This window comes from Spermophilus citellus (assembly GCF_964194105.1).
Source record: "Spermophilus citellus genome assembly, chromosome: 1".
NCBI classification, from domain to species: Eukaryota; Metazoa; Chordata; class Mammalia; order Rodentia; family Sciuridae; genus Spermophilus; species Spermophilus citellus.
Genome location: NC_138182.1, coordinates 141,833,623 through 141,860,699, shown reverse-complemented (window position 1 = coordinate 141,860,699; position 27,077 = coordinate 141,833,623). Strand labels below are relative to the sequence as shown.

General features: G+C 39.6%; 1 pseudogene across 1 annotated transcript; it reads right to left on the bottom strand.

The window, feature by feature from the left end:
- Positions 1-1,775: 1,775 nt before the first annotated feature.
- On the bottom strand, positions 1,776-26,365 carry LOC308652366 (SNW domain-containing protein 1-like; annotated as a pseudogene). The gene is made up of 2 exons: positions 24,827-26,365; positions 1,776-1,916 (listed from the first exon to the last, which is right to left on the bottom strand). The product of its transcript is annotated as an SNW domain-containing protein 1-like (transcript).
- Positions 26,366-27,077: the final 712 nt, after the last annotated feature.

Below are 27,077 nucleotides of genomic sequence, written 5' to 3'. Positions count from 1 at the left end.
CTCATTGACCACAAAGTTAATCTAATTCATCATGTCATTTTTAAAAAAAATATTTATTTATTTATTTTTTAGTCATACATGACAGTAGAATGCATTTTGATATATAATACATACATGGAATTACATACATCAATCATGTTGTCTATTCTACTCTGCTGCCCTTCCTATCCTCCCTACTCATGTTATTTTATTAGTACTGCTTTTTAGGGCCTATTGCTTTCCTAGAACCCACATCAGTAGGTGACTGGGTTACTGTGAAAATGAGCCAATGCTGAGATACCTTGGAAACATGGAGGGGAGTCTATGTGAAACCAGTCAAACCTTTTGGAAGAAGCAACTTAGCAACATAAAAATTAAAAAGTGCATGCTTCCTGGGCATGGTGGTACATGCCTGTAATCCCAGTGACTTGGGGGATGAGGCAAGAAAATAGCAAGTTCAAGTCCAGCCTGGGAAACTGAGCAAGACTATGTCAAAATAAAAAAATGTAAAAATATCTGGGGATGTTGCTCAGTTGTCTGGCACTCCTGAGTTTAATCCCCAGGTTCACAAGAAAAAAAAGTACATGTTCCTCGGTAATTGCATCCAGATAAATATCTTGGAATCATTCATCATGTGTACAAAAATGAATATTTAATATATAAATATGACCACAAGTGATAAATCACCCAATGGCTCATCTCCTGGGGACTGTTAAGTAAATGGTGTCCATCTGTTCTCTGTGATTCTAGGCAGCAGTGAGAGACAATGAAGTAGAGCCAGCTGAACCAGCCTGGAGAGCTCTCTAGGGCACCATCAAGGGAGGAAATAGCTAGGTAGATAAACACTGCCAATATTTTTTAAATTGTCTTAAAAATATAAACCAAAACATATCTCATGTATTTCTACATATTTACATAGTAAATCCATTCACAGGATCTAGAATGAGACCAAACAGAGAGCATCTCAGAGAGGAGACTCAAGTGTGGGTATGATACTCAGGATATGTTTGTATTGTTCACATTTTAATAAGTAAAAAGTAATTGAATTTATTTTGAAATTAAATTTAAATATCTTAAATTGTTTTTATTTACCTACTTTTCCTTTTTTTACTCGTTAAAAAAAATCTATGCAAAATGCATTATCTTTTCTACAAACTGCCATGGTGTTTAAAGGCACATTTTTTACATCTGATCTTCTACCCACCTATGTTTCTATTATTTTCAAACTACCCTACAGACCTGCCCACTTGAGTAAGCAAGTGGTGAGAACAGTAAGTTAATTTATAATTTTGAAGGATAAATGAATTGTAAGGAATTACTCTCAGATTAGAAAAATGGATTTTTATTTGGATTTTAGTGTGTTCTCACTATTTTGTGCATAAAGTTCACGCATTAACAATGTAATTGAAAAAGTCCAAACCAGTGATTTCCTTGGGTGATTTTGACACCCAGGATGTTTGGCAATATGTAGAAACACTTTTGGTTGTCAAGCTGGGGGAGCAGTTGCCACTACCATTTTCAGGGTAGAGACCAGGGATGCAGTTAAATATCCTGCAATGCACAGAACCATCCCACATTAAAATATATCTGACTCAAAAACAGTGTTGAAGTTACAAACTTATAAATATACCACATGTGAGTAACACGTAACTAGTTAGGTTCCACTTACTGATTTTCTTCACTCCTCTAAGAGTATGGGGGGAGGCCTGGGCTCACACCTGAACAATGAACTGGTAGATCCTGACCAGGATGACCAGCATGCTGATGTTGGCCAAAAGGGAGAAGATGGACAGGACCTAGAGGTTCCTGATGGACACCAGAAACACCAGAGAGGGCAGAAAGGTGAGCATGTAGAGTCTGGAGTCTGTGGTGGGTGTCAGAATCACCATCTCATTGTCATGGCACTTGTTGTTGGTCCCAGTGGCTGCTTCTATCACCTAGAAGAGAGGAAGAAAGAAAAAGGAAAAGGCCTTCAATCATGAAGCTTGTGACTGTCCTGCTGGAAGAGGCTGCTGACCAAAGGCTCAGAATGTGAACCAGGACTTAGAGGCACCAGTGCTGGTGAACACTCCTTGAGGTCTTCATGGATATTGTTGTTAGCAACCCACCTGTCTGAGCTGGGTGTGGTCTATCCAAGACAGAAGAATGGAGAAGACATCTTGAGGTTTCTCTACACCCTAGGTCTTCAGATGAGAATCAAAGAAAAGAAATGTACATAAAGTGTTAAAACCTCAACTCTTTTGTTGACCAAAACTGGCTTGGAAGCAGTCCTAAACAGAAATTCCTCTCGTGTGTGATCATATTCTTTCTTCTCACCAGAACCCTACCTGTTTAAAGTTATCAGCCAGAAACAGAATAATTACAGCAAAATCCTGGCTCAGTGAAAATCAGGAAGAATTCCTTTATGTGCCTGGAGATGGGAAGGGGGAAGTACAAAGGTCATTAGAATAAAAAAGCAACCCCCCACCCCCAGAGAGACAAATGCTTTGTGCTTTTATCTAAATCATCACAGACCATTCCCAGCAGGTGACAAGAACAAGCACAATCTAGAGCTCTGGGAGGGGAGAGACACTCTCTGTGTGTTTTCTGAGATCCCCTTCCTGATTTCTCTAGGATGCTGTGTGAGGTCAGGGAATCACCAAGGCAGAGCACAGGCATCAGGACCCCTGCCTAGCCCCTTGTGCTCCTCTGTACCCATTTGCCAGCCTATTGCATTTCACACAGGGAGCCCTTGACATAAAAGGCCAGGAAGTGGACTCTTTCACAGCCTCTCCCTAAAACTGGGACCCAATAGCCAACCTAGAATTATATAAAGACACAGAAATAAATGTAACTGAACACAATGCTGGTGTAAGCACTGTTGTACATCAGCTGGTCACAACCTAAAGGGCCATCAAAAGGAAATTGATTACATTATCAACTTCTTAAATAGAACACTGTACTGCAGTGAGAAAGAATGTGAAATCCATATGTGCTGACAGAGGAAAAAACATCCAAGTGATTTAGGGGTGAAAGCAAGTTTCTAAATAGTATATACAATATGGTCCATTTGTACACACATAAAATTTTAAGGATGTATATATGTTTGTAGATATATAAAAAATTCTAAGAAGATATTCATGCAAATGTGTCCCGTATTTACTTTTGCTTTTCACTTTATGTCCTTCTCTCTAGTTTAAAAAACAATGCTTTTCCTACAAGGGTACATTTTATTAGAAGGAAGTAGCATGTACAGAAAAGGTGGGAAGAAGAGAGCGAGGGAAGGAGGAAGGCAAAAGGCCAAAAACAGGGATCACAAACAGCGGCAGCAAGAAAAACAGTCCCAGTTCCATAGGCTGAGCAGGTGGCAGGACCCCAGAGTGCTCATCACACACACACACACACACACACACACACACACACACACACACACTCAGCCTCTTGCCTACCCTTTTCCTCTGTCCCTGCCACATGGTTTTTGTAGCTACATCTATTTATAAAACTCTTGAAAATTTACATTCTCTTCTCTAATAATTTCTATACTGATTTGTCTTGTTTTTGTATATGCATGGATTCAGTGCATACCCCAGCCATTTGGCCATGTAAGAGCTGTTTAAATCATTTCTTAGTTGGCTGGATTTCACAGTCAAGCTATATTTTTGGATGCATTTTTAAATGAGACTCATGGGCACTGAACTGTTTTAGCTTTTCCAATTTTATGATTTTTGTATGTCCATTTTTGCTGAAGAATGAACACTGTTCTCCCTATTATTCCACCTGCTGCCCAATGTCAACCTCCGAATCCCTGAAAGCTATGAATATGTGACCTAGCATGGCAATAGAGACCCTGAGATAGAGACTCTGAAAATGAGATTCAGTTGATAATTTTGAATGAAAAGATTTTCCTAGATCATTTGGGTACAGCATAGGTCATCACAATGGCCTTCATGAGAGGCAGCTAAGAGGCTGATGGACAGAGTGGAGCTGTGATCATGAGTAGATGTTGGACCAATGCCTTTTGAAGATGAAGAACAACAGTTAGGAAGGCAGGCAGTAGAGCTTCCAGACAGGGGCAGCCCTGCTGACACAGGGAGGCCTGAGGTCCAGGGAGGGCTTTGACCTCCAGAATAAATTCTTATTTTAGTCCATAAAATTCTAGGAGACAAATATGACAAGAATAAACTTTTTTCCTTATAGTTAGGTCAATGTGAGTCATTTTGATCTTGGGTGAGATTTTTTTTGTTCTGTATTAAAATTATAGATGATTGAGTTAGTAATATGCTTAGTACATACTAGCCTGCTCATGAAGGTACTTGTGCTTATTTCATGGAGTTATATTTTCTCTTGATCCTGATGCTAAGGAATAATTTACTCAGCATAACCTATATCTTTAGAAATGAATTCTGCAGGAATAATCCTCCATACTTTGCTTATTTATTACTTTGTGTCAGAAATAAAAGTTCCAACTCCCCCAAAGCAGAAGTCGTGTTACAAATATTAACCTTGTGAATGTCCCTTTTCAAACTGAGATTATAGAGTTATAAGACATATATTTTATTTTATGAAACATTTGGGTAATTTTTCTCTAATACAGCTACATAGAGCAATACTTCACTTAGTTCATAAAGATTCCTTATTCCCTTATATCTAGATCATTATTTGACATAGATTGACCCTCTGTATTTTACCAATTTGATTCAGGCAAAATAGTATCTTTTATTTTTATTTCTTTAAAAAGCTTACAAAGTTGAATATTTGCTGATAAATATGCCTGTCAGTGTTGGAGAATACCCAGAGTGATAGGGGTATCATGGGGTGAAGGAGACAAAACACATATTCAATTGAAAAGATTAAGTGCAATGTACATGGCATGGAAGGTCCAGTATAGCTCCCTCAGAGCTGAAAATCTGATGGGATCTAAATGTTTCCAGAAGACAGACTGGACTGTGGCACAAACTGCAGGAGAGTGACAACTTTGGGCTTGATAAGAGAGGAATTCCTGAGAAAGGCTAGGTGTGGTGAGCACAGGGTTGTCATCTCCCTAGCACTGTGGGTGTGATGAGGAAGAGTGGTGGAGGAGAGAAGTCTGGCTGTGAAGATACAGGAGACTGTGCTAGGATTAGGGGAAATTCAATAACTGCTGGGGTGGATGGATGGATGAGATGTTCTCAGCTGCACACCTACATTCCAACATGTCTCTTTCCTAGGTTTCTACATAATATAAACAGCACTAATGAAATAAAGTCTTTACCTCTTCTATGAGTCAAGCATGGTTCTGAGCCTGACCCTCTCTGATACTGCCGTATCCTTACCACGTCTTCTTAGGGTACATTATGTGGTATCCCAAGACACATAGAAGAATTTCCTTTGTGTGTTTCATAATGTCTCTCTAATTTTGGTATCAAGTAAAAGATTGGAGAGTTCAAGAGAATAGTAGAATTTAAACTGTATAAATGGTGTCTTTTATATGACAGGCTTTGGCAATGTGCAGTAGTGTGAACACTGCCTGGGTCCCTGGACTGTGCTGATGTCAACAATAGGTCATAATTCCCTGCTGAGCCCTAGTGAGAGCTGGTCTCCTAACAACCCTGATGCTGTAGTGAACACTGCTCAGGACAGTGGTCTGAAAAAAAGCCTCTCTTTATTTATTGTTTTTGAAGGTATAGATTTCATTCTCTGTCATCATCAATGAACTCCTTCAGAGTCGAGCTTCAGAGAGAAAGTTACCTGGTCTGAGTGACCCTCTGAAAGTTGTACCTTGAAGAGAAGCCAGAAGATGAAACATCTAGAAAACCCCTTCATCACCCAGCTATCAAAGAAATCAACGGGTATGTATAGAATCTTGTCTGGGCATAAACTAGCCAGCACTGCCTTCTAGAAAGAGGAGAGCATGTCTAATTTGTGATGGATGACGGAGGAGTGAGGGAGAAAGCATAAGGTAAATGACTGAAGAAGGGACAAAGGGACATTTTTCCGTATAGCTTCTGAGGAAAGAAAGTGAAAAAAAAATTAAAATGTGTCTGGAACCAGCAGTGTCCTGGAAGCAGATCAAGCTCTATAAAACCAAATTGTAAACAGAAAGCCCTGCTGGGCACTGAAGGGGAGCCCACATTTTGGGAAGCCCACAGTTGACCAGCCATCCCCTTATATCAACAGTGCATCTCCCCACCTCCAGACAGAGCACCCTGCAGTGGGTTCTCATAGGAATTCAGCTATAGAGAAGGCAGATGGCCAAGTAGAGGACAGCTTTAGCCCAATCACGCAGTGGTACTGGACAAAAACAGCATGTGGACGAGATCCTCAATGAAAAGAGTGAAAGAGGGATTTCACTAAAATTCAATATTGGGTACTCAAAGTGACTTTTGAGTCAGAAATTTTGATACAATGAACAAAGAAAGAATATATTGAAGCACCACTGCCACACCAAAGCCGAAAAGCAATGATGGTGGTGCTGATTCACCAGAGGGAGGGAGAACACAGATCTTATATGGAAAAACCTGAGTTCAAAAAACTGCCTCGAATTAATATGATCCAAGTGGCCCTACTACGCAAAGTGCTCTACAGATTTCATGCACTTCCTATTAAAATTCCAATGATGTTCTTCATAGAAACAGAAAAGGCAGCCATGAAATTCATTTGGATAAATAAGAGGCCCAGAATAGCCAAAGCAATCCTTAGCAAGAGAAGTAGAGCAGGAGGCATCACAAAAGCAGATCTTAAATTATACTACAGAGCTATAGTAAAAACAAACAGCATGGTATTGGCATATAAACAGGACCAAAGAACTTCAAAATAGAAGACCCACAGACAAATCCACTTAAATACAGTTATCTCATCACAAACATACATTGGAGAAAAGATGGGCTCTTCAACAAATGGTGCTGGGAAAACTGGAAATTCATGTGTAACAAAATGAAATTAAACCTCTAGCTCTCAACCTGTCCAAACCTCAAAGTGGATCAAAGACCTAAGCATTAGACCAGAAATCCTGCACGTATTAAAACAAGAAGTAGGCCCAACTCTTCATCTTGTAGGTTGAGGAACTGAATTCTTCATCAAGGCTCCTAAAGCACAAGAAGTAAAATCAAGAATAAATAGGATGGATAAAACTAAAAAACTTCTTTACAGGAAAGCAAATAATTAAGAACATGAAGAGAGAGCCTATAGAATGGGAATAAATCTTTGCCTCCTGCACCTCACATAGAGAATTAAGCTCCAGGATATATATATATTTTTTAAAAAACCTCAAAAAACTTACCACCACAATAAAATAAAATAACCTAAACAATAAATAGGCTAAGTAACTGAACAGAAGAAGAAATACAGTTTCTGTATTTCTCTATGTTCTGAACTACACAGAAGAAGAAATACAGTCAACAAATACATGAAAAAATGTTCAACATCTCAAGCAATTACAGAAATACATATTAAAACTAAACTGAGATTCTATCTAATTCCAGTCAGAATGGCAAATATCAAGAATACAAGTAACAATAAATGTTGGCAAGGATGTTGCTGTTGGGACTCCATACTGGAAAGCAGTATGGAGATTCCTCAGAAAACATATATACCCAAAGGACTTCAAATCAGCAAACAATAGTGACCCAGCCACATCAATAAATGTAGCACCTGACTCACAATAGCTAAGCTACGGAAACAACCTAGGTGCCCTTCAACAGATTAATGGATAAAGAAAATGTGATATTTACACACAATGAAATATTACTCAGCCATAAAGAAGAATGAAATTATAGCATTTGGCTATAAATGGAAGGAATTGGAGACTATCATGCTATGGGAAATAAGCCAATCCCCCCAAATCAAAGTCCAAATGTTATCTCTGATATGCAGATATCAACCCATTTTAAGCAGGGAGTGGGAGATAGAAGTTTATTGTATTAGACAAAGGGGAATTAAGAGATAGGAGAAGGGATGGGAATAGGAAAGCCAGTAGAATGAATTGGACATAACTTTTTTATGTTCACATATGACTACATGAGCAGTGTAACACCACATTATATACAAACACAAGAATGGGAAGTTGTACTCCATGTATGTATATAATATATCAAAAGCAGGTGTATTCTTTAAAAAAAAATGCTGCCTAAACATAGTTGATCCAGAGGCTGCACTGTACACTAGTGCTTGAAAAGCACTCCCGTTATCCCACTGACCATGAAGAGCTGAGGCAGGAGCAATCTTGGGGCCGTCTCTCTGCAACAGTGGCTCAGGAGGCAGGAGAGCAGAGCAAACTCCGTTGCAATATCCCAGCAGATGCCAACCAGGTGGGAAGGGTAGCCCAACTCACCTCTCCTTTGAGTCTGGTGGCTCCCTTGACCAGAAGTAGTCCAGGAGTCTGAGCAGGAGCCGTGATTTCACTCATGGACTAAACCCAGGAAGGCCGTGCTCAAGGGCAGCAGTGAGAGATGGATTGGCCCCTATGCCCCATGATTGGATTTCCTTGAAGGTTGCTGAGAACAAGACCCACATCAGAGATCAGCTGCTGTGAAGCCTAGAGGCAGGTGGGTCTAATGCCTCCAAAGCAGACACCACCCAGCAAAGCCTGATTAGCCCTCAGCCCCACCTGCTGGAAGTCTCCTCCCAGATCCCGCAGAAGCAGTACCCAGAGAGTGCACCAAACTGGCCTGAATGGACAGAATGCCAACTGACAGTCCATCCCAACTCACCCTGCCTCATACTGGTGAGAAGGGAAGCTGAGTCTTAAACAGCTTCAGTATTAGGCTGCTCCAACTGGCAGCTCAGAGAGCAGCACAAACACAGGAAGAGGCTAACAACCCCACCCCAGCTCTATTAGTGCCTGACTCAAGAAGGACTGGAAAGGAAGAGTACTGGACATGGACATGACCACCCAATCTGGGCAACTGCTTACCATCTCAGTGGTCAATCTATTCTTTAGAATTTTTTTTCTTTCCTTTTTTTTTTTTGTGTGTGTGTGTATGTGTGTGTGTAAGTATGTATGTGAATTCTTGCTGTGCTGCTTGGTTCAGGGACAAGATACATATACTTATTTGTTTCTTTTCTCTAATTTTTAGCATTTTAAAAATGTAATTATTTATTCTTGCTTTATCTTTTGAGGGTTTGAGTTTTTCACACTATAGTTGTTGGTCTGATTTTATATTATTTTCGTTGGTTTATTTCTCTTTCTCTCCTGCTAATGACTAAATTCTATTGCTTTTCAGAGTGTTTGTACCAGTTTGTGGACTCACCAGCAAGTATGAGTGCACCTTTGAACCCACATTCTCATCAACATTTATTGTTATTTATATTTTTGATAATTGTCTGGAGTGAGAAAGAATCTCAATATAGTTTTAATTTCTCTAATTTCTAGACATCAAACTTTTTTTTTTTCATACATTTGTAGACCATTGGTCTTTCTTCTATTGAGAAGTGTCTGTTTAGCTCCTTTGTGTGTGGCTTCTTTCATTCATCATTTTATATGAAGAATTCATTCATGTCACATATGGCTTAGTCCGTCCATTCTCTTACTTTGTATGCTACGTGAATTACACATAAACATATTTTGAAAAGTCATGATTTTTGTTTAAGCACATTGATTTTCATATCTTCCTATTCTTTGAAGTTTTTCCTTAGATTCCACAAATATAATTGCTCTAGTCTCAGATAATAGTTTATTAATTACATTGATCAGATAATCCCCGTAAAAATGAACAACACACACAGGCACAAACACAAAACTACACACACATAAACAAGTTCCTCATCACAGGACAAGAAATCACTGCACACAGACATATGTCAATCTAACCAAGAGACACAAACTATATTCATTCTCACTCAAATGTACTCTTGCCCAGACTCCCCTTTGGAAAAAAAAAACTAGTCTATTGTACATTAAGCAAGGATCCAATATTAACCAATGTGCTATGAATCTACTCACACCAAGCTCATTTGCCACATACCATTTGATTGAAGTGTGTATATAACATACATGCAGAAGAATTCATGAGAGATCTTGATTACCTTGGACAGTTAAATACTGGCTGGGGTGCTTGGTTAGCTGTAGGGGCAGTGACAAAAGACAATAAATATTTAATGTCTTCAAGAACCAAATTTTACCAATGTATGATTTGAGACTGAATCTGCAGGATGTGAAATGAAGAGGATGAACGGATGAACGTGTAAATGCAAGGGAAGGTGAACAGTATCCAATATCTTAACCAGGATGGTGGGTATGCAGAGACTTGAGGGCAGGGTCTAGATGGAAACATACTAGTTCCCTATTCAAGCCAGAGATATAGAACAAAATAAGAATCTGTGTGTGCAGGGCTGGAGAATTAGGAAGGGGAGATGTATGCTAGGAGGTGAGCAGCTGTTTTAGCTGTAAGTTCTTGTTCCTAATGGAGCTCTAGAGTTTACTCAGGTATTTTGGTTCTTCTGGGTATGCAACTGTGTCTTAGAAACAAGGAACTGGAGTGTGTGAGCCTTCAAGCTCCATGTCAGCAGAATTTTCAAAGCAAAATTTGGCAAAATAAAAGAAGTCAACAGTTCTGCTACTTCATGAGCTCTGACACCATCAGGAATAGAGCTATGGTGAATGGCATGGAGTCCAATCCAAATGAAGGAAGTCTACTGCAAACCCCAATGTGCAATGAGAATATAGTGCTCATATAGGTTTGTCTTTTAGCAAGATATAGAATTTATTTTCTATAAAGTCATGGGCCATCTCTATTATTAGAACTCAGCACATGATATTCAGAATTTTTTGTTTAATAAATGAATGCACTAAATTTCTACTATAGCTTTATGATCTTTATTCCCTTATTTAGGAGCTTCAGACTTACACATGTACTATCCAAATCCTGTGTACTCATTGGAGGACTATGTCCTGGTTCTTGAGGATAAAGATTCGTTCTCTGATTTATATAACTTCTCTGAGACTCCTCTTTCTACATACATTCTCTCATGATGGCAGGGGACAGGTAGAACAGCAAAGTCTAGATCAGTAGAGTAGGAATCTGAGTATGCCTGAAGAAACCCAGCTCAGCATCTCTGCTCCTTGATGGATTAGGGACATGCATTAAGTATGGTTGGAGGTGAAAACAAAGGGACAATTTCAACAGCAATCCTGTGGACTTCAATCCTTTATTACCATTAAGTATTTTTGTACCCTTTCTAAATAAGATCTTTTATTTTGAAAATGGAGACCACATTACTTAAAATTATACTATTTTTGATGGTAATAAGACCCAGGTAAAATGGCTGGAGTGTCGCATAATTCCTCAATGAAAAATTTTCACTCATTTTTAACTTTAACCCGTGACTTGGATATATCACAAAGTTTTAAATCTATTTACTTCAGAAACCATAATTATTATTTATTACTTTATTGCATCATTTGGCTTTTCTTTTTAAAAAGCTATCATCTTTGAATCAATTATAACTTTGTTTCTTTCATTCCCTTACTTTATGAAAATTAATATACCAAATATTAAAATATAAGATCATGCTATTTCTTTTCTGATTCCTATTTGTTTATTCTGATATGAACTTGTTCATCATGTCTATTTTACACAACTCTTATGTTTTCCCTTTTCATTTCTTTGCAGTGACTTGTCTTGGAATTCTTGTTTATTAAATCGGGGTGCCTAAGTTTTGTACCACGAAAAATATTTTTGTGATTGCCCTTTCCATTTCTTTGGCTAAAGTTTAATTTCCAACTATAGTTCTGTTTATTTCATGCTGCTTTGCTCTATTCAATATAATTATACAATTGCTGTGTCATTTATTCTGTATTGTTTTGCTCATTGTTGGTTTCTTCTCACAGAGTACTATATTTTACCACAGGTGAATTCTCTTTGATACACTCTGACTTTATTTTTGCTGTAGTAAGGATGAAGAATGAGTCCTCTCAATAAATTTCACAAATCCTGGACAGTGAATATGTGACCTTGTATGGCAAAAGAGACTTTGGAGATGAGAGTAAGACAAGGATTTTGAATGGGAAGGTTTTCCTGGGTCATCTGGGTTCAGTCAAAATCTTCACCATGGCTTTTATTTATTTATTTGTTTTGTTCATTTATTTATTCGTGTCTTTTCTGCCCTTCCTTATTCCTCTTCTTGATCTCTCCTGGATGGCACTATATGTAAGCTTCTTTATTTATTCTTTATTTATTAGAGTGTTTCTGTGTCTCCTTATGTCTTTATCAAAATTGTTGCTGTATTATTTGGTATATAGATATTCATTAGTTTTATATTCATGGTGAAATGTAGATTTTAGTGGCTTTTTAAAAAATATTATTTTTTATGACAGAGCATAATTTTATTCTTTAAAATTATCTTTAAATTTATAGCTGTCCCACATCTTTGCTTTTATGACATTTTTTCTATGGTTTATTTATTTCATTTTTATTTATTGTTTTTGAGAGGCAGATAAAAGGGAGCTCATCAGAGAAGAGTGTGATCAAGTGAGCAGATGTTGGACTGATGCCTGTTGAAGTTGAAGAGTGTGAACAACAGCTAAGGATGGCAGCCAGCTTAAAATAAATAAATAAATAAAGGAAAGATCCTCTAGTAGAGCTCCTAGACAGGAGCAGCCCTGCTGCCACACTGATTTGGACTTGAAGCTCGGAGTGAATTTTTGACCTCCAGAACTTCAATATAATACATTTGTATTTTAAGTCATAAATTCCTGTACTTTTCTATGGAAGTAGCAGGAATCCTGTATGATTAGAACAACCCTTTCCCTTAGATCTAGACCTAATGAGAGTCATTAAGACCTTGGGTGAGATTAATATTTTTCCGTCCTGTTTAAAAATTATAAATCACTCAATTATCAATTATCAATGTTAGTGTTACATACTGCCCTGGTCATGGGCCACCTGTGCTTATCTCATGGAGTTATATTTCTTTTTGAAACCTGATCACCAGTGCCCTCCTGAAGCTGCATTCTAGGGAATATTTTACTGAGTTGGACCTGTATCCTTGGAAATGGATTCTAGAGCAATCACCCACCATAATTTGTTTATTCATTGTTTTGAGTTAGAAACTCTGAATACTAACTCTCCAAAAGCAGAAGTCATGTTACTTATTTGATCCTTGTAAATGTCCCTTTTTAAAGTGAGCTCATAGAGTTGTAGGTTGTGTATGTACTTTATGAAATGTTGCCTAATGTTCTCCAATAAAATCAACGTAAAGGAATACATTCAGTTCATGAAGATTCCTCATTCCCTTATAGCGATATAATTCTTTGGTATAGTTTGATCCTGTAATTTTTATCAATTTGAAACATGCAAGATAGTAAGTATTTTTATTTATTTTTATTTTTCAATAATTTATTGGTAAATTATATTTGCACATAATGGTGGGATTTGTTGTTACATATTCATATACACACAATATAACAATATAATTTGACCAATGTCATTCCCCAATATTTCTCTCTCCTCTTTCCACCTCCCTTCCTCTGATCTCTTTCCTCTACTGAGGTCCCTTTGATTTTCATGAGACCTCCCTCTTTACTTTTTTTCTATGAGACAAGCATGCTGCAGAGCCTGACCTTCTCTGTACTGCCATATCCTCACCACTGAGGAGACTGAGGAATGCAGTCTCCCTAGACACACAGAAGAATTTCCCTTGTGTAATCCATATCTTCTCTCTGAATTCGGTATAAAGTGTCATATATGAAAGTTCATGTTAATAATAGAATTTCCACTGTATAAAATTCACCTCCTTAGGTGATGGGCTTTAGCAATCCTGCAGTACTGTGGACACCGCCTGGACTGTGCTGATGTCACCAACAGGTCATAATACACTGCTGAGGCCTTAGTGACAGCTGGTCTCCTAACAACTCTGATGCTGTGCTGAGCACTGCTCAGGACAGTGGTTTGTCAAAAAGCCTTTCTTTATTTCTTTTGGAGGTAAAGATTTAATTCTTGGTCATCATCTACTAACTTTTTGAGACTTGAGCTTCAGAGAGGAAGTTACCGGTTCTGAGTAACCCTCCAAAGAGTTGCACCATGAAGAGAAGGTAAAAGAGGAAACATCTGAAAGCTTAATCGTCTCCCAGCCTGCTAAGAAGTTTAGGAGTATGTGTTAATATATTCTCTGGGCCTAAGATAATCAGGAACTGCCTTCTCAAAAGGAAGATGTGTGGATTCCCAGTTAGTGGCAGAGAAGGGGAAGAGAGAAACAGCCAAGAGCAGTCACTGAAGGAGGGAAGGTAGAGGATAGGGGTGTTTTTCTGTGCACTCCCTGAGGTCTTCCTGAGGGCCCAGGTTGAGAGTGAAGAGAGGATTCAGATGATCCAGTCTTATCTCTGTGGCTTTGGATTCAGACCACCCACACAAAGGCACTAATGTGTCTTGTCACAGGGATAGTGGTTGGTCCAGATTACTCTTCCTTTAAAAAAGATTGTATTTCCTTTCATTAGACTTCTTATGAAGGCGTTTGGTCGCTTCTCCCAAAGGCCATTGGGGCATAAATTATGTGATGAATTTTCTAAAGATACTTTTCCTTTTAATGAAGAGAAAAGTGGTGCCCATAAATGAGGGAAACATTGAAGGAACCCTGCAGGTTGAGCCCAGACACAGACTCAGAACAGCTCTCAGGAAATGGGCAAGGCAGCCTCACCTCAAAGTGCAGATTGTACTGTGTACAATGTTCAGGTTGGACACCAGCAGTCAGCAGGAACCAAGCTGTTACAGGGATCGGAATTCTCACCTAGCCCTCTGTTCATGGCAAGCACCAGTGTGTAACTAAAACCACAAGGGTTTAAGATTCAGTTAGGCATGTGTGTGTGTGTCTACAGGAAGTGGCCATCACTCTCTGAACCATTTATGTTCACTGGAATGTCCTATGTACACACTTGACAGATATAATTACTATGTGAAATGATTACTAAGTGAAATTATTTACCCTTTCTTTTTTGATCATGGAAATAGTCAATCACACATTCATCATAAAAAAATAGAATGAGAGCTCTTTATGTTTTTAAGGAAAATTGTCCCACAAAGGAAACAATATTCACCACCCATCTGATTTACAGTAAGAGAAAACTAGCATACACTCACAACAAAGTTAATCTAGATTCACCATGTCATTTCCCTAGTCCTGCTTTTCAGGGCCTACTAGTTTCCTAGAAACCACATCACTAGGCGACTGGGTTTCTGTGGGAAAATGAGGCAATGCTTTGTGCCATGGACGCATGGAGGGGAGTCTATAGGAAACCAGTCAACAACTTTTGGATGAAGCAAGTTGGCAATATAAAAATTCAAAAGAGGGTGCTTCCTAGGCCTGATGGTCCCTGCCTATAGTCCCAGTGACTTTGGGGATGAGGTAGGAGAATAGCAAGTTCAAGTCTAGCCTGGGCAACTTACCAAGACACTGTCTTAAAAAACAGAAAGTTCTAGGGATATAGTTTAGCCATCTGGCACCCCTGAGTTTAATGCTCAGTATCATAAGAAAAAAAAAGGGCACATTTTTTTAGTAATTGAACCTCTGATTAAATATCTTATAGAATCGTTCATCATGTCCACAAGAAATAAAATTCACTGTCTTAATACTGAAATCAGACTACAAGATATAAATGACCCAATGGTCCATTTACAGGGGACAGGTTAAGGAAATGGTGTCCATCTGTTCTCTGTGATTCTAGGCAGCAGTGAGAAACAATGAAGTAGAGCCAGCCGAACCAGCCTGGAGAGCTCTAGGGCACTGTCAAAGGAGGAAATAGCTAGTTAGATGAACACTGCCAATAATTTTAAATATTATTTAAAAAATATGAAACGAAGCATATTTCATGTACTTCCTACATACTTACATTAGTGTGTAAATGCATTCACAGAACCTAGAATGAGACCACTCACACAGAGGGCATCCCTGAGAGGAGATGCAGGTGGGAGAGTGGTACTCAGGGAGTGTTTGTGTTGTCCACATTTTAACCAATAAGAACTAATGTGAGTTAACTGGGAAGTTAAATTTAAATATCTTAAGTTATTTTTATTTACCTACTTTTACTCTTTTTAATTTATTTTTTGAATCTTGGCAAATGCACTATCTTTTCCACAAAGTGCCATAATGCTTAAAGGCACATTTTTTCACTCCGGATTTTCTACCCACCATGTTCTTAAAACTACCCTACAAACCTGCATACCTGGGTAAGCAGGTGGTGTGAACAGTAAGTGAATTTATAATTTTGATGAATAAATAAGTGGGTTAGTAAGGAATTACTTTACATAAAGATTAGAAAAATTTATTTTTACCTTGATCTTAGTACGTTTTCACTATTGTCCAATTATGCATAATGATCATTAACAATCTAATTGGAAAAGTACAATCCAATGATTTCCACAGGAGTGATTTTGCCCCCCAGGGTTTAAAAATGTGTAGAACCAATTTTGTTTGTCAAGCTGGGGGAATAGCTGCCACTAGTATTTTCAGGATGGAGACCAGGGATGCAGCTAAATATCCTACAATGCACAGGACAATCCCAAAATTAAAATCTGACCCAAAATGTCAATAGTGTTAAGGTTAAAAACTTCCAAAAATACCTCAAATAAGTAACATGTAACTACTTAGGTTCCACTTACTGGTTTTGTTCACTCCTCTAAGAGGATGAGGGAGGCCTGGGCTTATCCCTGAGCAATGAACTGGTAGATCATGACCAGGCAGACCAGCATGTTGATGTTGGCCAACAGTGAGAAGATGCATAAGATGTGGAGTTTACTTATAAAGACCATCAGCACCAGGAAGGCATGAAGGTGAGCATGTAGAGTCTGGAGTCTATGGGGGGGGGTGTCAGAATCACCATCTCATTCTCATGACAGTTGGTGTTGTCCCATTGGCTGTTCCCATCTCCTAGAAGAGGGGAAGAAAGAAAAAGGAAAAGACCTCCAATCACAAAACTTGTGACTGCTGGAAGAGACTCCTGACTGAAGGCTCAGAGTGTGAACTAGGCCTAGAGGCACCTGAGCTGGTGAGCACTCCTTGAGGTCTTCATGGTTGTTGTTGTTAGCAATCCATCTGACTGGGCTGTGTTTGGTCCATCTAAGACAGAAAACAGACAATACATCTTGAGGTTTCTCTACACCCTAGGTCTTTAGATGAGCTCAACCAAAAGGCCCTGTACATAAAGTGTTAAAACCTCAACTCTTTTGTTGATCCAAACTAGGTTTAGAAGCAATCCTAAACAGAAATTCTACTCATGTGCGATCATACTCTTGCTTTTTACCAGAACACTACCTGTTTAAATTTGCCAGGCAGAAACAAAATAGACACAGCAGAATTGCAGTTGAGTAACTATCAGGAAGAATTCCACAATGTGCCTGGAGATGGGAAGGAGGGAATACAAAGGTCATTATAATACGAATGCAAGACCCCTCCCCCAAGAGAGACAATGCATTGATTGTGCTTTTTCCTAAGTCATCACAGACCCTTCTCAGCAGGTGACAAGTATAAGCATGTCAGTCTAGAACTTTGTGAGGTGAGAGACAGTATCTGTGGGTTTTCTGGGGTCCCCTTCCTGGTTTCTTAGGATGCGGCATGAGGTCAGAGAATCACCAGAGCACAGCACAGACAACCAAGATCCTGCCCAGCCCCTTGGGCTCCTCCATACCCACCTGCCAGCCTATTCTACCTCACATAGGGAACCCGTGACATAAAAGACCAGCAAGCGGACCCCTTCACAGTCTCTCTCTAAATCGTGGACCCAAGAGACAACCTAGTCTCATGTAAAGATGTAGAAATAATGTACCCGAACCTATTGCTGGTGGCAGACTGCTGTACAACATTTGGTTACAATGTAAAGGGGGAAAAAAAGGAAATTGATTACAGTATAGAGTTCTTAAGTGGAACACTGTACTGCAGTTAGAAATAATGTTAGTTCCACATGTGCTGATAGGAAAAAAAGATCTAAGTGATTTAATAGTGAAAAGCAAGTTTCTGAACACTATACACAGTACTGTTCATTGTACGCACACAAAATTTTTAAAATGTATGTATGTTTGTGGATATATGGAAAATTTCAAGAGGATATTCATGCAAATATGGCCTGTATTTACTTTTGCTTTTCACTTTATGTCCTCTCTTGTTTAAAAAAATCCTTTTCCTACAAGCACACATGTTATTAGGAAGTAGGGTGTATCGACAGGTGGGAAGAAAAAAGGGAGAGAAGAGGGAAGCAAAATGCCAACACAGAGGTCGAAAGCAGTAGCAATATGGAAAACAGTCCCAGTTCTATAGACCTAGGAGGTGGCAAGACCACGGAGTGTTTCTCTCTCTCTCTCTCTCTCTCTCTCTCTCTCACACACACACACACACACACACACAAATACACAACTTGTCTGTGTACCTGATCCCAGGTTTAATGTCTAGCGGTGACAGACGAAAGGAAGGAGAAAAGAAGGAAAAACAGATTGGAACAAAGGCCCAAAGTTACTGGGAGGGACATGTGGAGGTGAACAGGGGCTGCTTCAGGGACTTGAAAGTGAGAAAGTCCCAGGCCTGTTCCACATCCCCAGTGCTGGATTCTTCTCTTAGCAGCCCAGGTCAGCTTCCTTCCATTGGGGATCCAGAGGCTGGGAGGACAGCCTCAGCTGTTCTCCTCACAATGTCCTCCCTGCCCTGGCCTAGGACCCCAAATCGGGTCCCTTTCACTCCTGCTTAGGGAGGTTGCCAGGCGAGGAGCAACCTTTGCAAAGTATTCTTAAGGGTTGGGGGCGGAGCAAGTGCAGGAGAGGAGCATCTTCCAGGCGCCCATCTGGTTCCCCAAGTTCTCCTCTGCTGACCCCCCACCCCAGGGAACCCCTTCCTCCCACACCACACACACTCAGAATTACAGAGGCACGCTAGCATTCACCTTCCAACCATCCCAGGTCCCTCCATGAAACCTCTAGTTGATTTTCTTTCTGATTGAAAAAAGAAAGTGCAGCGACTCCTCTCAGGAGTCTCCTGAGCAAAGAAAGCCCACCCGAAGGCGTCTTCTGTAGTTCCCAGGAACGGGGAAATCTGGAGATCCCAGGAAGCCCCAGTGGATCAAGAGCCGGGAACTCCCTGCTAATTCCCGCGCCTCTCACCTCAAGTTCTTCCACCAGGTAGGTCCTTCTAGTCGCCTGGGGCTAATTGGGGCTAATTCCAAATCCTTGGCAATGATCTGACCATTTCCCTCATCTTGCTTTTGGAGGCTGCTGGTGCTGCTCAGCTGGACCAGACAGGACGCTCCCCTTAGACTTGGCTGGCATTCTTTGGCTGCAGTTAGGTCGGGTGGGACTGGACAGAGAGGCTGAGGCACAACCCAGACTCTGGCCCTGCTACAGCTGCTTCTACCACAGAGCACCCACATCTTGGGCGCTCCCAATGCAGCAGCATATGACTAGGTTCTTTGGTTGTTGTAGTTCAAGGATTGAACCCAGGAGAGCTTAACCACTGAGCCAATCTCCAGCCCTTTTATATTTTATTTAGAGACAGGCTGTCCCTAAGTTGCTTAGGACCTTGCTAAATTGGTGAGGCTGGCTTTGAATATCCATCCTCCTGCCTCAGCCTCCTGAGCCATTGGGATTACAGGCCTGCCTCAGTTCTTGTCCAGGCGTCAGCGCTCTCCTGCTGCATCAGGATGCCCACATATGGCCTTTGGCACAGGGCTGTGGACCGGCCAGCAGGGCTCCTGTAGCTCCTGCTTCCTCCTGCAGCTCTCCCCTCTCACAGGCCACCTCCCAGGGGTGCAGAGGGCACAGGTTAGCAGACTCCACTGTCAGAGGTCAGGAGAAAACCATGGCAGAAGGGCCTGGTGGAGGAGCCGCTAAGCTCGTGGCAGCCAGGAAGCAGAGAAAGAGGCAGGAGCCTGGGAAGAGATATATTCCAAGACCACACCCCAACGACCTGCCTCCTCCAGCCAAGTCCCATCACCCACGGTTGGTACCCAGCTGTCCATTCAAATCATTAATCCTTCAGATGGACTCATCCACTGAGAGGTTACAGCTCTCATGACCCAGTCTTTCCATCTCTGCCCATTGCCACGGTTACCTAACACGTGGGCTTTTCCAGGGACATTCCTAGCGTCAAACCATACAGCCAGCAATGTTATGAATGTGTTTCTACATTTTATTTATCAATTTGTGTTAAAGTTTACATTAGAACCTAATTAATCACCACTTTTATCTTTAGTTAATAAGAAAAAAAGATAAATATCTTCATTAGGACTATTTTACTCCCTTAAAAAAATCAGAAACGTGGTAATGTGATGATCTATTATTAAGCAAAAAGGAGATATTTTAGCAAAAGAAATGCTAACCTATGCAGAGGTTTTAAAAATATCTTCCCCAGACTACTTCTCTTTTGCTCTTACCATGAGCTAGTGTTTTGTATGACTGATACACATTCACATAGAAATTCAAATGTTATTAAGAATCATACACTTGAAAATTACCTGAGTTTATTACTCAAATGTAACCATTTTGAATAGATGGGGCAAACAGTTACAGGTCATCCCAAATAAATATTGTTAGGTGCAGGACAGGCTGAGTAAGCTGTCTGCAGGTCATGCCAAACAAAGTTAGCTGCAGGGTGACCTGGTCACTCAAACCCTCTGTCTGGCTCTTTATCACCTGTTTGCTTCAAGCCCAAAGGCCCAAGCCCCTACTCAAGGCTGAGCACTTCGGCACCCCCCCACACCCAAGGCTGAACACTCAACCCCCTGCTCAAGGCGGAACACATAACCCCCCTTGTGCCAACAAGGCAGCTTGCAGACCCAGAGACCTCATTAGATTTGGGCTATAAAAACTCCCTCCTGCCGGGCCCCTCTCTCTCTTGCTTTCTCTATCTCTCTTGCTGTCTCTCTTGCTTTCTCTGTCTCTCTCTTGCTCTCTCTCTCTCTCTCTCTCTCTCTCTCTCTCTCTCTTTTCTCCTCTGTTGCACTGCTGCAATAAAGATCTCTTGGTTGCTCTGAGTGTTGTGGTCACTTTTCTTTCAAATATCATACCTGTACTTACTTATAAATAGAAGGCAAAATGAGGAGCTGAATCAGACTCAGAAAATTGTATAAGTGATATATGTAGATTTTTATGTATATCAATTACACATCAAGCTATTTAATGTGCATGCATGAAGAATGGATGATGGAAAGAGAAATATACTATTCTCCCCAAACTAAGTCATACTATCATTATTTAAATCATATATAAAATTTGATAATCCTTAAATATGTCAGAAAAAATGAAACTGGAATAAATAAAACAATGTTGTTGAACTTCAAGTTTTTCACAGAAATGAATTTATTAATACTTAATATTTCCCCAGTAAAGATAAAGATTTAAAATATTGAGGCCCAGTGCTGTGCTGTATGCCTGTAATTCCAGTGTCTTGGGAGGCTGAGGCAGGAGTACTGCAGGTTCAATGTCAACCTCAGCAAAAGAAAGGTGCTAAGAAACTCAGTGAGATCCTGTCTCTAAATAAAATACAAAATAGGACTGGAGATGTGGTTTAGTGGTCAAGTGTCTCTGAGTTCAATCCCTGGTGTAGTGTTAAGTTTCATTCTGAGTATAAATGAAATCCTGACATTAGAGATGAAGAAATTGACACATTTTACCCTTTTCCTCTGTTCAATCTTATGATTTTTTTTTTGCTATTTCTACATTGTAAAACTTTATATATATGCACACACACACACACATATATATATATACATAATATATATTTGGGGTTGTAGATGGACACAATACCTTCATTGTTTTTTATTGATTGTTCAAAACATTACAGAGCTCATGATATGTCATCTTTCATATATTAGACTCAATTGGGTTTTGAACTCCCATTTTTACCCCAAATACAGATTGCAGAATCACATCTGTTACATACTCACATTATTACATAATGGCATATTAGTGACTGTTGTATTCTGTTACCTTTCCTATCCCCTACTATCCCCCCTCCCCTCCCCTCCCCTCCCATCTTCCCTCTCTACCTCCTCTGCTGTTGTTCAGTTCTCTCCCATTTTCCCCCTCCCCCTTGCCCCTCATAACCTCTTATAATTTTGTGTATCATTGAAGGTCTCCTACCATTTCCATATGCTTTCCCTTCTCTCTCCCTTTCTCTCCCACCATTCGTCTTTGTTTAGTGTTAGTCTTTTCCTCATGCTCTTCCTTCCTGTTCTGTTCTTATTTGCTCTCTTTATATCAAAGAAGACATTTGGCATTTGTTTTTTAGGGCTTGGCTAGCTTCACTTAGCATAATCTGCTCTAATGCCATCCATTTCCCTGCAAATTCTATGATTTTGTCATTTCTTAGTGCTGCATAATACTCCATTGTGTATAGATGCCACATTTTTTTTTATCCATTCATCTATTGAAGGGCATCTAGGTTGGTTCCACAGTCTAGCTATTGTGAATTGTGTTGCTATAATCATTGATGTGGCCGTATCCCTATAGTGAGCTCTTTTAAGGTCCTCAGGGAATAGTCCGAGAAGGGCGATAGCTGGGTCAAATGGTGGATCCATTCCCAGCTTTCCCAGGAATCTCCATACTGCTTTCCAAATTGGCCTCACCATTTTTCAGTCCCACCAGCAGTGTACAAGTGTACCCTTTTCCCCACATCCCCTCCAAGAAGATGGAAAAATGTACCCTGTTCATGGATAGGCAGAACTAACATCATCAAAATGGCGATATTACCCAAAGTTCTCTACAGGTTTAATGCGATGCCAATCAAAATCCCAACGGCATTTCTGTAGAAATAGATAAAGCAATCATGAAATTCATATGGAAAAATAAAAGACCCAGAATAGCAAAAGCAATTCTAAGCAGGAAGTGTGAATCTGGAGGTATAGCGATACCAGATTTCAAACTATATTACAGAGCAATAGTGACAAAAACAGCATGGTACTGGTACCAAAACAGGCAGGTGGACCAATGGTACAGAATAGAGGACACAGAGACTAATCCACAAAGTTACAACTATCTTATATTTGATAAAGGGGCTAAAAGCATGCAATGGAGGAAGGATAGCATCTTCAACAAATGGTGCTGGGAAAATTGGAAATCCATATGCAACAAAATGAAATTGAATCCCTTTCTCTCGCCATCCACAAAAGTTAACTCAAAATGGATCAAGGAGCTAGATATCAAATCAGAGACTCTGCGTCTGATAGAAGAAAAAGTTGGCTCCGATCTACATATAGTGGGGTTGGGCTCCAAATTCCTTAATAGGACGCCCATAGCCCAAGAGTTAATAACAAGAATAAACAAATGGGACTTACTTAAACTAAAAAGTTTTTTCTCAGCAAGAGAAACAATAAAAGAGGTAAATAGGGACCCTACATCATGGGAACAATTTTTTACCCCTCACACCTCAGATAGAGCCCTAATATCCAGAATGTACAAAGAACTCAAAAAATTAAACAATAAGATAACAAATAACCCAATCAACAAATGGGCCAAGGACCTGAACAGACACTTCTCAGAGGAGGACATACAATCAATCAACAAGTACATGAAAAAATGCTCACCATCTCTAGCAGTCAGAGAAATGCAAATCAAAACCACCCTAAGATACCATCTCACTCCAGTAAGATTGGCAGCCATTATGAAGTCAAATAATACCTTCATTTTATTTGTTTATTTTTACTTGGTGCTGAGGATTGAACCCAGTGCCTTACATGTGCCAGGCAAGTGCTCTACCACTGAGCCACAACCACAGCCCCCATTGTAAAGCTTTTTAAAATTTATTTTCTCTTCTTTAATCATAATTTTCACACTCGTGTGTCTTGTTTTTGTAGTATACATGCATTCAGCGATCATCCTAATCCCTTGGTCATAATCCTGTAAGAGACTTTGTAAGTCATTTCTTAGTCAGTTGGATTTCATGGTCTAGCTCATTTTTTGGAATGCATTTTCAAATAAGAATCATGGACAGTGAGTTATTCACAATTGTGTTAACTGTTAAAATTTTATGATGGTTCTGTGCACAGCGTCTTGGTTGAAAGGGATAAGAACCCAGTACCACATGACATCAGGTTTACAGAGATGTATTCATGAAAATTCCTGACCTCAAAAACTTTTGAATTGAACAATAAAATATACACAGTGCCCCAAACAAGAATAATTCGTCTCAGGATGTTATGTGAATCTTCAAGACAGGAGGAACAGATGGGGCAAAAGCACAACGTGAGAGATATCATATAGAGTTACCATGGTGACTGAGATATGCTGGAGTCCCTGATGAAACAGAGAAGGATGGAAGAAGAGTCTGCAGCAGCCATCCCTGATGAGGACTTACAAGACCTGAGGACAGAACATTATTCCTAGGAAACTGTATAATGTAGTTGGGCCATCAATTCCCACCCTGTCCCATTCTACCTGAATTCCGAGATGGTTTTGTCAAGATTTTACTGAACTTACTGTACTTATCTTCTTTCATGATATATCTATATATTTTTCAGTTGGCTCTATTACAAAGTTGTTGGTCTGTTTCCTTCAGAAGCTGTAATTATTTTTTTGCATCATTTATCTTTATTTTTACAAAATCTATTTTCTACAAATTATTTTCTTTGTTTCTTTCTTTGCCTTACTTTTTATCAATTGATATAATATTAAATTTTAAGCTTTGTTCAATTTCTTTCAGATCTCATTATTTTCTCTGATAAACTTGTTCAGCCTATGTGTGATACAAATCTAAATTCTCTATATTAATTTCTTGAACCTACTTGTCATTTTTCTTGTCTAAATGTTTTTATTTGATACAAATTGATGTATTAAGAAAAACCTACTTTCTCCACTCCAAAATAAAACAGCACAATAAGGGCAAAACTCATTTGATAGCACAGTCTTAATTTGTGAACATTCGCCTTCTCATCATGATTGTGGTAACCTTATTCCTAAGCAGATGTTCTTATGCAAAATATTACCCCCAGAGCTCTTTTAGAGCCACCATGCTGTTTGACTTCTTCCCAAAACTTGTCCAAACCAAAAGGATCTTCTTCAGACTTAATTGGTCCTTCTCGGCCTCTTTGTCTACTTTCTGAAAAAGAAAATTCCATGTTGGGAACACATCTGTTGGTCTTTATTCTGGCTTCTAATTCATCACCATAGTGACTTTGTCCAGATTTTTACTGGGCCTATAAATCCTCGGGGCCATACCTTTAGCACCTTTCCAGGATTGATTGTAAACATTGTAAATGAATTCCATCTTCTCCACCTGTGAATACACTGTTCAAACTCTTGGTTTGGTTGAAAACCCTTTGGTCACACTGCGCTTCCTTGGAATTCTGAGAATTGGGCACTCCAAGAGCCCTGACTTCATTGACATCCATTTTCATTTCTTTGAAGCTTCGACCTCTTATCAGAAGCTTCCCTAGAAGGATTCTGCATCTCTTTTTGTCCATCATGATGGATTCCATTTCTCTCACATGCTTCCCATCCTCTTTTTCCACATGAGTTTTCATCCCTGTTCTCCTCTCTTTTTGACCCATTTCTGTAAGTTTCTCTTCATGTTTCTACTTTTCTTTTAGAGCCATCTTTTGCTCTACTTGAACATGCATTTCCACAGCTTCTCAAGCCTTCTAATAAGCAATATAAAGCACTTCAGCAAGTTTAGCAAAATTCTCATTTATGTGAACTGTCTGGAGTCCTCTTCCATGAGCAGCTGGACATTTCTCTAATGGAATTGTATAAACCTCTGCATTTTTCCAGTTGGAAATACAAGCAGCAATCTTCCACTCTTGTTGTTCCTTTAAAGTCATCTTTTGACTAGGAGAACCCAAGACAGATACAGGAGAAGGTGGTCCCTGGGGAATTTTCTTATTAATCTTGAAACTTGGAGATCCTATTGGATATTTTTGCATTTCTACCATTCAAATAACCCTCTGTTTAGCTCCATAGTTGAAAGCTATTCCTTGCTGTGATGGTGTGTACAATATGTAATGAGCAGGAGCTAGTTTATCACCTGCTCAAAATGACATGGCTACAGCAACCTTCTGCAATACAGATTTCTCTAAGGATACCCTTGTCTTCCATTATCTCTTTAATAGCTTCTTCATTAGGTCTTTGTAGGTCAGGATAATCTGTATTCATAACCTCTTTTGGAACCAGGTCAATGTATTTGCTATAAATGACCTTGCCTTCTGACTGTCCTTGTGAAGAAATTGTATCACATTTAATTTTTTTCCTTCAGGATCCACCTGAGTAACCAGTGCATTTGACATTTTTTTCCTTTCATCCCATAGTCAGTGAATAATGGGCCACATGGATCTCTGGAAAAGCAACCCATCTCCAAAATCTTGTAACAACCGAGGTATTTAGTCTTTCCAGTATCCATATGGAGAAGATTCTCTTCAGGAGGAAAAGAGTGAGGTGTAACATGACCTCTAAGAACTTGCTTTTTCTTCAGCCTCAAGCTGGTCTTGAGACAGCTGAGTAGGTGCAGATAAAAAGCACTTGAGCACCATCTTCTTCCGCTTCCTTGACTTGTCACCTGTCCTCAAGTTTTCATTTAATAAATCAGGGTACCTGAGTTTTATAGCTTGAAACATTCTTTTGTAGTTGCCCTTTTATTCCTTTGGTTAATGTTTAATTTAAAGTGTAGTTTGGGTTCTTCATTTCATGCTTTGTTTAATTCAGTGTTTAGACATTTGCTGTGTCATTTCTTTGCCATTGTTTTAGATCTCTTCCATGTACTCTGACTTGACTTTAGTGTAGTCAAATGAAGAATGAACTTTCTCTTCCCACTCTCCTCAAAAAGAAGAAAAAACCCCACATATTAACTGCCTAATCCATGGAAGCTATGAATATGTGACTTTGCAGTGTAAAAAGACTTTGCAGATGACATTAAGTTGATAGATTTGAATGAAAAGATTTTCCTGGCTCTTCTGGGTATAGCCAAGGTCATTACAATGGCCTTTATGAGAGGTAGCTAAGAGGCTGATGGACAGAGTGGAGCTGTGACCATGAGCAGGTGTTGGACTGATGCCACTTGAGGATGAAGAACAACAGCTAGAAAGGCAGACAGCTCTGGAACCTGGGGGGAAAAGTAAAGGGAAAGATCCTCCAGTAGAACTTCCAGACAGGGGCAGCCCTGCTGACACACTGAGGCCTGAAGTCCTAAGAGCACTTAGACCTGCAGAACTACAAGATCATAAATTTGCATTTTAATCCATAAAA